Genomic DNA, 12,751 nt, shown 5'->3' on the forward strand with positions numbered 1-12,751 from the left:
ATTACTTAGATCCGCTACAAATTCCACATACCATGTGATGTTTGCCCCGCCTAGATTTCCATCAACGGCATAAATTGTAAACGGTTCAGTTGCGCCCCTGTTTATAATTGTTGATATTGTATTGTTAAACCCGGATGAACTCGACGATAATATATTAAACTGCATCATTGAAACCAGTGTCAATCGATAAATGCCCTTAACAGTTGCGGTAATATTTACTGTATTTTGTGTAGGAGTCCAAGCGAATGATCCATGCCGAATCGTGTATACTGTGTTGATGGTGTTCTCATGAGGGATTTTTATTTTTTCGAATTGCTCTACTACTCTCGGTAGTCCGTCTTTAATCGCTTCAACATCAGTTTTGATTATTTCTATTCTCAGCAAATTCGCGTCTATATTATTCTTGTTCGCTGCAATATTAGTTTTGATTGTTTCTATTTCCCGTGTATTCTCGGTCATACTTTTTTTGTTCGCTGCAACATCAAGTTTGATTGTTCCTATTTCATATGTATGCACGTCTATACCTTTTTTGTTCGCTGCAACATCAGTTTTGATTAATCCTATTCCCCGCCAATACGCGTCTACATTTTTTTTGTTCGCTTCAATATCGGTTTTGATTGTTCCTATTTCCTGTGTATGCGCGTCTACACCCTTTTTGTTCGCTTCAGCATCAGCTCTGATTGTTATTATATCCTGTGTATGCGCGTCTACATTATTTATGATCGTTGTAACATCAGTTTTAATTGTTTCTATTTTCCGTCCATGCGAGTCTACATTATTTATGATCGTTGCAACATTAGCGCCGACTATTCCTATTTCCCGTTCATGCACGTCTACACTCCTTTTGTTCGTTGCAACATCAGTTTTGATTGTTTCTATTTCCTGTCTATACGCAGTGATATCATTTATAGTTATTGTGATTTCATCCGGTTTGGTATTTTTTTTACCAAGGAATTTATCAAAGTTGTCATTGATCCTGTTAACATTTTTTCGTAACGAGGTAAATTGGCCCGACAGCGTCGTAAACTCCAAAATAGTATTTTTTATTGTTGCAAGATTTGGTTCGGTCACCGTCGGGGTCCCAAAAAAACTAGCAGTAGTGAGTTGTATACCGGTGGCAGACTTTTGTATCCCCTCGAACTGATTTGCCTGCGCGTTAAATTTATCATATAAATTTTTTAACGAATTCGACATGGATATATAATTGTCGCCCAGTGTATTTATTTTTCCATTTATCGTCAAGATGGATTCACCTGATTTAAGTCGTCCGTCGCCGGTATACAGCGCGATAGTGCCCTCGGCGGCATCACGCTGTCGTATTAAAACGTCATCCAGCGACACATTACTGGATTTCAATTTACCCTGGCGGTCTTGAAATACAACTATTTCACCCGGGTCAACACTTGTTAGGTTCAACGTATCGGCGATTTCATCCTCGATTAGTTTTTTTATGTCATCGGTGGCGAGCGTTTCCGTGGACTTTTTCAGCGCCGAAACCGGTCGTCCCCAGATATCAATCATTATTATTGTAAATGTTATTCTCTAAAATCCGTTGAGCTTCTACGACCCCACTAATGTATTCGTTTACAACCACATGAGGTGGTTTTCGCGATGATGAAATCGCCGCGAGTACGTTCAATACCTCACGGCCACATATCGGTGGGTCACTTAACTGCTGTGTTGGCAGCGTGGAATAAAAAACCCGGATTGAACACGCCCGGACATACCGCATGAACTCGTTCGGCTGGGCTAACCCGTATGAATCAAAATAGACGATTGCACGCGGATCAATCGCGTATGCAACCCAATGAGTTCCCGCTCCGGAGGACCCATCGAGGTTAATTATACCGGTTTCAATATTCCTTGGTGCCGCCGGTAATTGATCCCTCATAAAAACACCTCTGAAGTTTTTTATCGCTAGCGCGTTTGCGGCGTCTATTAAATCAAAATTAGACATGGGAGTCATTGACTCCTGAGTCAATAAACGGTTCCCGGTAGTCTTAGACCCTTTCCCGAGTACCATGAATACGGAGTTCCCGGTAGTCTTAGACCATTTCCGGCTACGGGTCGTTTTTTTGTAGCCTTTCCCGGTTGCCTTCTTTAATGCCATTCCCGCCGCGGTACCAACGGCCCCCAACGCCGCCGCCTTAGCCACTGCTGGTGCGGCCGCGGCAATCAATGCCGGAATCGCAGCTAACAGCGGAAATATCCCACCGGTCTTTTCCATGTTTTTAATTGCTGCGGCTGAAAATTCTATTTGAACACCCTTTTTATTCTTCATCGCATCATTGAAATGTTTTATTTGACGCGCCGTCAACGATATCTTATGATTACCACCTGCCATCTGTGACGGCTTCAGCGTTATTGTGGTTCCGCATTGTTTAGCCGACTTTGATCGTAATTTCTTGACTTGACCATCAGTCAACTCTACACTGACAACACTATACGACATTTTATTGTAAACGCGTTTGTGCTTTCAATTACATGTTTTCTACTGGCGCATCAACGATTCTCATTCGTCCACCAACACCTTCTAGCAGCATTGATTTATCGCTGAGAATGACAGCAACCGCTCTATAATCGGCACCACCCGGGGCTATACGAGCTCGGAAGTGTATATCAACGACGGATTGTCTCGTTAAATCAAGATGTTCCAACGAAAAATAATAAATCGGATACAGCTTTTTAAAATCAAGTTGTGATATTTGCAAACCAGTGTCGACGTTTTGATCACGACCCATATATGACAGCAATCGATGATACACACGTGCGATATGGTTGTCGCCGTAATTAAGCTGTATATCCTCGGATGGTTCCTGTTGTCCGTTTATTCTCAGCGAAACATCCCTGACTCCTAATTGATCAAATATCATATGGCTGCGTTCTTGATTACCCAATCGTTCCCTATTCTGTAGTGCTATGAATATATGACGCGGGGCTGAAACACCCTGTTTTGATGCCAGGTGCCATGTAAACGTATCGGCGACGTTATCCTCTTTAGCATCAGTTGTTACCGCTAGCCAACTCAACAACGATTTCCCCCCCGTTCCATAAATGATAACAATCGTGCTTCCGTGGTAACTGATGGAGTTAACACCGGCATCCACAATGCCATTTTAGTTAAAATGACTTTACCGGCAGCGACGCCAGCAGCACGCCATATTGCATTGTTATCATCGCCCCTTCGCGTCAGCGCGATTGTATGCTTAGCCCCATAGATAACTTTTCTGACATTTCTGCAGAATCCAAATATGTGATGGAGTGGAATCGCGCATGAAAACTGTCGGCGTGGTCTTTGCAACATTTCTACTCGTGTTGCAAATCCCATATTGTAATTACCGTTAAGACTTTTTATAATATTGAAATTAGCGCCTGGTTTTGCTCTGCGGTCTGGGTTATTTGCTTCAGCTTGATCAATTGCGGTATCCTTTTCCACCAGCACGTTAACGTACTGAAGATGATCAGCGTTATTAGTGATATCCTTTGCGAACATCATAGATGGGCCCGCCGATCTTGTATAATCATCCGAGTATCTCGCTAACCCAATTATCGTTGTTGCAACATCAACCTCGCGTTCTATTGATTCAATTTCTCGCCCGTCAATAAGATATCTGGCGCTCTCAAATAACGCCATGATACCGTTGTTGACGAAGCCAACTCGAACACGATCGTCATCTGCGTATGGTGCATTATCGGCAGCATTTGTCACGAGTTCTCCCTCAATTTCGATAAACGCTTCACACGGCAGAAAGTATTTACTGGTATCTTGGACTTGAAGTTCAATTCGCGATCGTAGGTCAGGTTGCGCTGCATAATAAGAATAAAATTGATAATCACGGACAGAATCATCCCTGCGCACTGGGGCATCCATATCAAACGCGGGATCAGCGGTTCGCGCAAACATTTTATTATTATTCATGTCGGTGTTTTCAATTGCGATTTTTTCGTCGTAGACCACTTCCCGCTATCGCGTTCATGAGCGCGCTGGTTGCCGCATCGGCGGATGGCGAAGTCGCCATTGGCGGAGTCATCGCCGCCAACGACTCTAGTTTTTCTTCCACGGCGTTATTTATTACTTTACTGACATTTGCAGGCATCACTATCGTTGATGGCATCACCGATGGTTTCTGTTTTTTTCTCCTCACCAACGACATTAGTTTGTTCCGCGCGGCTGAAAGCGCCTTTCCGGCAACATCTCCAATAGCACTAATACCCTTATCACGAATAACATCAATAGCCTTCATTCCTAATTGTTTGGCTAACGGCGCTACTTTTGGAGCCATTCTTGTAAATAACCCCGCAATGGTGCTACCAAGACCATCTCCATAGTACGCGCGGTAAACAGGCAATCGCGAGTTTACCACGTAGACGAGTACTGGTTTATCATGGTTGTAGTGTATGATCATCTTTATTATAAAAACACCAGTTTTCCAATTAGTGATTGTGATCACCAGTGATTGATCACCCCCCCCCCACCGAATCAAAAACCGAAATAAATTTTATCAAAATTTCCTCGGGTTTTTGCCCTCGATAAAAATCCGGTTTTTTTCTGGTTTTTTCTTGATTTCTAGTCATTTTTGGTCGTTTTTTGTTGCCTATAGTCGTTTTTTTCTCGATTTTTCAGAAAAACATCGATTTTCTCTAAATGATTTCCTTGGGTTTTTGCCCTCAAAAAATGGCAAAAAACAGTCAAAAAATGGCAAAAAACAGTCAAAATTAACAAAAACGATAATTTTATAATTTTATAATTTTTTTAATCATCCACGAGTTCGTCTATGAGCGTTCGATATGCATTAATGTCCATAATACCGCCTGCAAATAAACGCTTGCAAATATCAGCGGCCTCATTGATTATTTCCGGAGAGTTATTTCCGGCTCGTTTTCCTCCGATTAGTACCTCTAGCCGTGATATATCACTGAGAACACTACCAGGACAGGTAACGCCGTAGGATTCTTTACCAACAGGGTATCCTTTTCCTTTTTTTGATCTTCTGTCTTCAACTTTCTTGTGGAATGCATCGTAATCGGGATCACCACGATGTGGTAATGCATCTTTATGTTTACTCGCTAAATACACCATTCTTGTCCAATCCCTTAACGACTTTATATTTTTTTCGTAACCGCTATTGATATGCTTTTTATCTCGTGTTTTCTTAGCAAAATTTGCATCGGCAAAATCAACTAATTCTTCATCGTCGAGGGCTCTAATTTGATCTATTGTGCTCTTCATGAGTACATTACGGGGTATATTCCCCTCTTTCTCTTTTTCTTCCGGTATTTCTTCCGGTATTTCTTCCGGTATTTCTTCTTCTGGTTCTTTCGCAGTAGCACCTAGTTCTTCCTCGTCGGCCATTGTAACATAAGGTTCTTGTGGTTCGGTTATAGCGAGTGGTGGTGGCCTCCGTGTTGTAGCAGCCGCTATTTTCGCAGGAAGTGTTTCTAAAGACCTTTTTGTTTGTTTTGTCTCTGCCGCTATCTTTTCAAGCGCACCAAGAACGGGTACAGTTGCCGCCGTAACATCCTTAGTCGCTTTAGTTACCGGGGCAAATAACTGTTCACTTCCAACAGCAAAATCAGTTTGCATTTGTTGTCGCGTTTGAAGTTTCTCTCTCACTCTGTCTCGTAACGGTATAAACTTTCTAAGTGCTGCTAGCCGCTCTCTGGCTAGCCGAGTAGTAAGTGATTCACCTACCATTATTGTAAATTGATCCGCAATTTCAAATAAAATTTTCCGCCGGGGTCTTTCCATGGTGGCAGAAATATATCGTGTCATTGTGTACATTACATATATATAATGTTACATTGGTATACCGACTTCGTCACGCGACGTGGGCACAGGTAACTTCAAGCTGAGGCTCCCCACAGGGGTTTCGTCTATGATCCTCCTAATGTTTTTAATCTTACCAGAGATCTCGTGGCGTTTTTCATAAAGCTGCCCGAGTTTTTTTCGTATTGTTTCAACGGCAGTGAATAACCCAATGAATACGCTTACGTCATTGCCATACAGGTTCTCATTAATTGTATGTTGTAATCGTTTTATAAAAGAATACTCGCGGGCTAGCGTAAAACGCCCCCGCTTCGATTGCTCGTTTATAGCCTCATAATCGGATAATATTTCCTCGCTGTTGAGCCTATCAGATAATACAATTCCTTGATTTTTTAATTTTGAAATCTCAGTTAATATATTATTGATGTCTTGGGGATCCATATTCTTATAAACATCTTATTTCTAATATCAAAAATTTTAATAAAATTATTGGGGGTCATTTTTGACCCCGTTTTTTGTATGGACAGTACAATGCCGTAACTCTCCACTCGAGTGTTGTGGCAGATTACAGGCATACATGGACAGTACAATGCCGTAAATTTCCACTCGAGTGTTGTGGCAGATTGCAGGCATATACATATACTTAATTATGAACAGTACAAACAATGACGGGGGCGTGGTTTGCACTCAACCGAACCAAAACGCAACCCATAAAAATCAATCATGGTTGCGTAGTTGGAAAAAACCAACCGCGCACACTATGAATGATAGTGTGGGTTGCGTTTTGGTTCGTTTTGAACTTCAACGAAGGGGGCTTTATCCCCTCCCCCCCAATTATATAGAAAAAAAAAAACATCTGACCGTTTCCCGCCAGGCAATTGCCCGCTGCGAGGCGCGAACCCGTAAATTGTTGACTCGAGTTTCATAGTCAAACATGTTTGCATTGGACTACGGACGCACCTAACAAATAACGAGTTTTTAAAAAATATAAGCACGTGGTGCGTTCCAGGTGAACGCGCATAGGTAACTCATTTACATTGAAACAGACGACTATTTGCAAATCACGTGACAGCATAACTCTATCATGGCGACTTCGTCATACCCTCACGAGTTATCCCCCTTCAGATATGAAAATCGAATTCTATGTCCGTTTTTACTTGAGAAAGCTGTTTGATATACTCGTTCTGCAACAAATCGTACTGAGGCGCTACAAATGTCAAAATATTTTCCTGCCTCATTCATTGACTGAAATATTTTTTCCTCGTGCGTTGACGTATCAAATGATTTGACGCCCCTTGCTGCTTTTGAGTACTTACCAGTCTGGCCTTTTTTAATATTTTCACTCTGAGAGATAGCTTGCAGATTACACAGTCTGTTATTTTGATAATTAGAATCAATGTGATCAATAACGAGACTATCTTTGATCAATCCGTGGAAACATTCATAGATGATTCTGTGACAGAGATATTTTTTCCCTCCAGCAGTAAACATTAAATACCCGTGATTGTTTTTCCATCCAACCGGTTTTTTTAGTCTGCGGTTTCTAACAATGCCGTCGCGAGATGCCTCGTAATTGACGAGCAGGGGATGCGGCTGAAATTCTTGGTCCATTTATATAATAATACTACTTGTCTAATTTATTATTTGGTTTAATTATAAATCTTTCAACATAGTCTTGGGGGGTTTTGATGACGGAGTCAGCGGTGGGGTCAATGACGGCGTTTTTAATTCGTTTGTCATAATAGCGTTTTAGTTCCCTGTATCGCTTTCCGCCACAATTAATACACAACTGCGATTTTCCTCTTACACCAACGTGGCAAACCAAGCACGGAAGGGGGCCAAGAGAACCATTACGAACGCTTTGTAAATGATACCCGCAGAATTCACCTCTACATGATTTATTGCACGGGGTTGTCGACCCAATCATCAACCATTTGCATTTATTCATTATACTATATTCTTTTATTTAAATACTTGTTTTAATTATATGGATGAGTTCGAGAGATTAGCAGCAATTAAGCCCTGGAAAAATATTAGGTTTAATCTCGATAGAGTCCTCAAGGACGTACCAAAAGCGTTAATAAACGATAAAACCCTGTTAAATAAAATACGCGATTGTATCAATGAATTCAAGCGTGATGGTGCATCTCATAGTTGGTCAACATTTCGAATTGATGGCGTTGTTGATGCTACCATGAACGACAACCGCGCAGCAACGATAATATCACAACTTGACGGTAAAAAGTATTTCTTCAGAGTAAAATTTATTGTCCGGGTGGAATCAGGTGATTGGATCATACGTGATAAATTTGAACCAGTTCTCAGCGACAAGAAAACAGTCATTGTCAGCCGCGACTCCAAGCCGGGGTTGTTAACCGGAATTGACAAACCATACTATGAACGAGCGTATCCTGAAACAGCAGTTGTTTATGGAATATACCCGTTAAATAAGAAACCTGATATCGGAAAACTGAAACCAATGAGACAGTCAACGGGGATAAATTGTGTAGCAGAACGAGTAATAGAGCATTTTACAAATGCATGTCGAGGAAACAAATTGACTGATTTACGACGTAGCAAAATCAACCAGTGGGAACTAACCGTAAAAGAGCGTGGAGCAACCATCAGCGACATAGCGAGATTAGAAACATCGCTGAGATTTCCAATAACCGTTACAACGATAACCGGTGAAGTATTATACGAATCAAAGTACAAATCAAATGGAGCCCCAATCAAAATTATTGATCATAACGAACACGCATGGACGTCCGCCATCACAATATTTCCACGGGATAGAACAGTAAAGTATATACCCGAAGAATTCTCCAAGGATGGTTTTCTCGCGGAGAGGAAACTATTTGATGCTATTGCTTGTTTGTGTAAAAACGACCCTGTATCAGTGTGGTTACTTCGCAGCGCTGAAAACGATGCGGATACCTTTGATCAGTTTGTAAGACCAAACGGTGAATTATATCGCACTGAAGCATTTCACAACAGGATGAAAAAAACCACCATGGAACTTGAAGAGCATGATGAACAACTGCTAACAAATTGTTTTACGATTCCATCGGTTGCGGCTCATGTTGCAGCAAGGAAAAATGCGTGGAGACCAACGCGCAAGGAATTTCTGCCGGATGTACAATCCAGTTGTTTGGAATACTATCACGGTGGACTATGGAACACTGAATACAACCGCGACGCTATGATCTCGGTTGATATGGTTGCCTGTTATCCAGCGAGTTTTCTCGGGTATGGATCCGCCGCTGAGTATTTCAAACGATTTGGACACCCCAGTCATGAAATGACTCGTGTTGCTATTAATGGACCACTGCCTGATTTTGATTTAACCGGATTCGCTCGCATAGTATCATTTGAATTCGCGGCAGGACTCCATCGCTGTTGCTATATTTGGATCGGTAGACACATGAATGAAAAGAAGTGGCTGCCAATAGCACTGCTACGGTATATGATTGATTGTAGCATGCTAGTTTCGTTGATTGTTAGTGACGCTATTATATCATATTGAACGCAGACTAAAGTCTGGTTACCAGAACCGGAGCGTCTAGATAGCATAATTGACGAGTCCAGAAAAAACATTGATGCCGACGAGGAATATATCATCGAATGGTCCAGGAGGATATTCAACCAACGAAACAGAGAGGCAAAAGATCTCGGTAGAAGAATAATCGGTAAGTTCACACAAGGTGGAAAAAACTACGACTACAAACGATATTGCTCACGGCTGATTATAGATGACGTAGAATATGATTTTGTAATCAAGGACGCAGTGGCAAAAAATAGATACGTGAACTGCAAAACAGCTTTCTTGTCCAATGGAACAAGGTTGGGTACAGTTGTTACCTACAGCGACGGAGACAGCCCGGCATACCCGCATTTGAGGGCGTCTATGCTGGGTTACGCCGCTATCAATTTATTCTCGATGATAAATAGATTTCCCGACACCGCGGTTAGAGTAGCCGTTGATTCATTTTATATTAACGTAAAGTATAAGGGAAACATAGCCGAGTTTACTAGTCCGGACGAGAGTTGGGGTACATGGAGAATTAAAAATGAAATACGACGCGATTATTCCCCGTCAGCAGATGTCACCGTTGAAAACAATTACCTACGCGGTGATAAATTGTCAGAATGGTCTAATGCACCGCCGTGTTCTGCTCCAATTTGTAGACACAAGACGGTTTATTTAAGCGGCTGTGGCGGGTCAGGAAAGACGACTCGGGCAATTGAATTATTCCGAACGCGGGCAAGTATGATCGTGCTTACACCGACCCATAGACTAGCGCGAGAGATAAAACAACGAAATGTTGACGCCGTTACTTATCACAGCTTTTTTCGATACAGCGGCGGTGAGTGGACTCCTGATCGAATGGGTGAAAAATTTATTCCTGAGGTTATCATCTGGGACGAAATATGTACTGTTTCGTTAGACGTTTTACAAATGTTTCTTGATTGGTTGCTGCTCGCGAATACAGCGGTAATCATGTGTGGGGATCATGGCCAACCACCACCATTTGTCGGCCAGGGTCCACATGATTGGTTGAGCGAGTTTGTGGACTATTATGAAGAAACCGATACTGATTACCGGGCACTTGATGAACAACTGCGCGAGGTTAAGAAATTAATCAGATTACAGCCGGATAGAATTCAATGTGAAATAATTCGCGAGGTGATTCCGGAAACGCCGTTAAATGAATTCTGGGAAACATGGAGACCAAACGATTTAATTGTAGCGAGTAGAAAGATAGTCAGGGACACACTTCAGCGGAGGTTGTTTACGTTGCATAAGGAAAAGTTTCCAACGCGTCCAGTGCCGTTATGTTATAGACCCGCGGATACACGGCGGCAGAACATTGAAGTTGAAATCCTGGCCCCGACAGCGTCAGGGACAAAAAACAAATTCTCGTGCTGAATGATATCGTGCTCGTTGATATCAGCGTCGTCGAGGACGCGCTACGTGCTGATAAATCCCCGTGGACGCTAGGATACGCAACAACAATACATTCCTCGCAGGGACTAACCATCACGGACACAATTGTTTGGATGGTTGATAATCGCATCGAATGGTCGAATCTAGTCTATCTTGCAGTGTCCCGAGTACGGAGAATAAATCAGCTTCGAAGAATTGTTGTTGACGAAGTCAGTGACGGAGTCACCAACGACAACGACATCATCGATGCAAGCGTCATTAATAGAAAACTCTCGGGTTACCGCCAACAGGGTAAAAAAAAACAGCGGCGTTTTGATATTGATGCCGAATTAATAATCTCGCTACGACAACAACAGAATAATCACTGCGCGAGTTGCAATTGTATAATGAGTTGGCGTTATTCGGATAAAGACACTCGCCAATTTACCGTGGATAGGATCGATAACAGTCTCGGTCATGTCAAAAACAATGTGAGGTTGACCTGTCTTGAGTGCAATAGACGCAACGGCGCTAGTTAAGACCACGGGGGGGGGGGGGGGCAATTGAGTATCGTTAGGTATCACTTGTAGTTGCTCGCGTGTAAATCCGCGCTGAGGAGCAGTTGAATCCAGTCTATAGATCGGTGGTCTACCAGTTGATCGTGTTATCGTTGATATGTTATGTGTGGTAACACTCCAAATAGGATCAGTAGCTCTTTTTTTACCGCCTTCAAGCTCTCCTGGTTCATATAGATATCTAACAGTGACATCGCCAAGAATCGGCTTGGAAACGCTATCTATTTTTGATCTTTTGGGTATATACTCGTATTTAATCGCGTCGCTGGGCTTCATGTTGATTGCTCGGGTAATCTCGTTATTTAACGCTGCAATTACGCCTGGCAACCTTTTAACCCATTCACGAGATCGTTTTTCTTGGATGAATTCCCTCGCGTATTGATATCCAAATAACCGTTCAGCAAGAGTCCGATTGAATCGTTCAACAATTGCCTGATCACGATGTAGCGCAGTATGACCTCGTCGTATCGCGACGCTATGATGTTTCAGCGTTGATAAAACAGCGCCGCGAAATTCACTACCGGGATCAACTTGTAATAGATTTGGCCAGCGCAGAGGACCTCTTTGATAAATTCTTTCAAACGCAGCGGCTACTTCAGTTGCCGACTTTGTTTTTAACGGCTCCGCTTGTTTGTATCGACTCGCAACATCAACTACGGTTAGCGCGTATTTGTAACCGTTGTCATGCGGCAAAAATAGTATATCAGCCTGATGAACTTCATTAGGTACGCTGACATCAAAGCGCGAGAAGTTGATTTGTTTAGGCGGTGGTAGATAAATTTGCCATATAGCCTGTTTGGATAACCAATTAGCCGCAGTGGCCTTTGTTACCTTTGCAGCGCTTGCAAGCTTACCAATTGCGGCCTTCCCCTTCCAGTATCCTCTCGGAGAATAATAGATGGATTCCATGTTGTTATTAATTACCAGCGCCCATCATTAATTTACCTTTCATAGCCGATTTTACCAACCATGAAGCCAATTTTTCTTTGACGGATTTATCAGGAATAGCATTTAACGCGTGAATTAATTTTACGTCCGCGATATGACGCTGTTGCAGATCGCTACTTTTGTAAGCAACATCATGAGCATGACACGCCTTATCGATAGCGTTTATTGGATACTCACCGGGTTTGGGCTGATTTTGATCATCGAGTCTGATATCTAATCGTGTTCCGGGGCCACAGTAGCTATATCCTGGGAGGTGCTTTTCTCCTGGATACTTTGCCCACGGTGTTCCGGGGAGTTTTGATAACCTGGCTGCAATATCACCTCCTCGCTTTTTTTTAAAACATCCCCGGGTTTAATAGAAATAAATCTAAATTTCTTTGTACCGCATTGTGCACACTTACCAGTAAGGGCCGATCTGTTATTTCTTGTTGTAGCGGTTGTCATATCATTTGTGCCAGTACGTACTCTACACTTCACACAATATAGATCCATAATTTATGTATAGAGATATGAATATAATTGATTTTTCGGCGA

This window comes from Sinohyriopsis cumingii, unplaced genomic scaffold (assembly GCF_028554795.1).
Source record: "Sinohyriopsis cumingii isolate HCF-2022 unplaced genomic scaffold, ASM2855479v2 utg000127l, whole genome shotgun sequence".
Taxonomy (NCBI): domain Eukaryota; kingdom Metazoa; phylum Mollusca; class Bivalvia; order Unionida; family Unionidae; genus Sinohyriopsis; species Sinohyriopsis cumingii.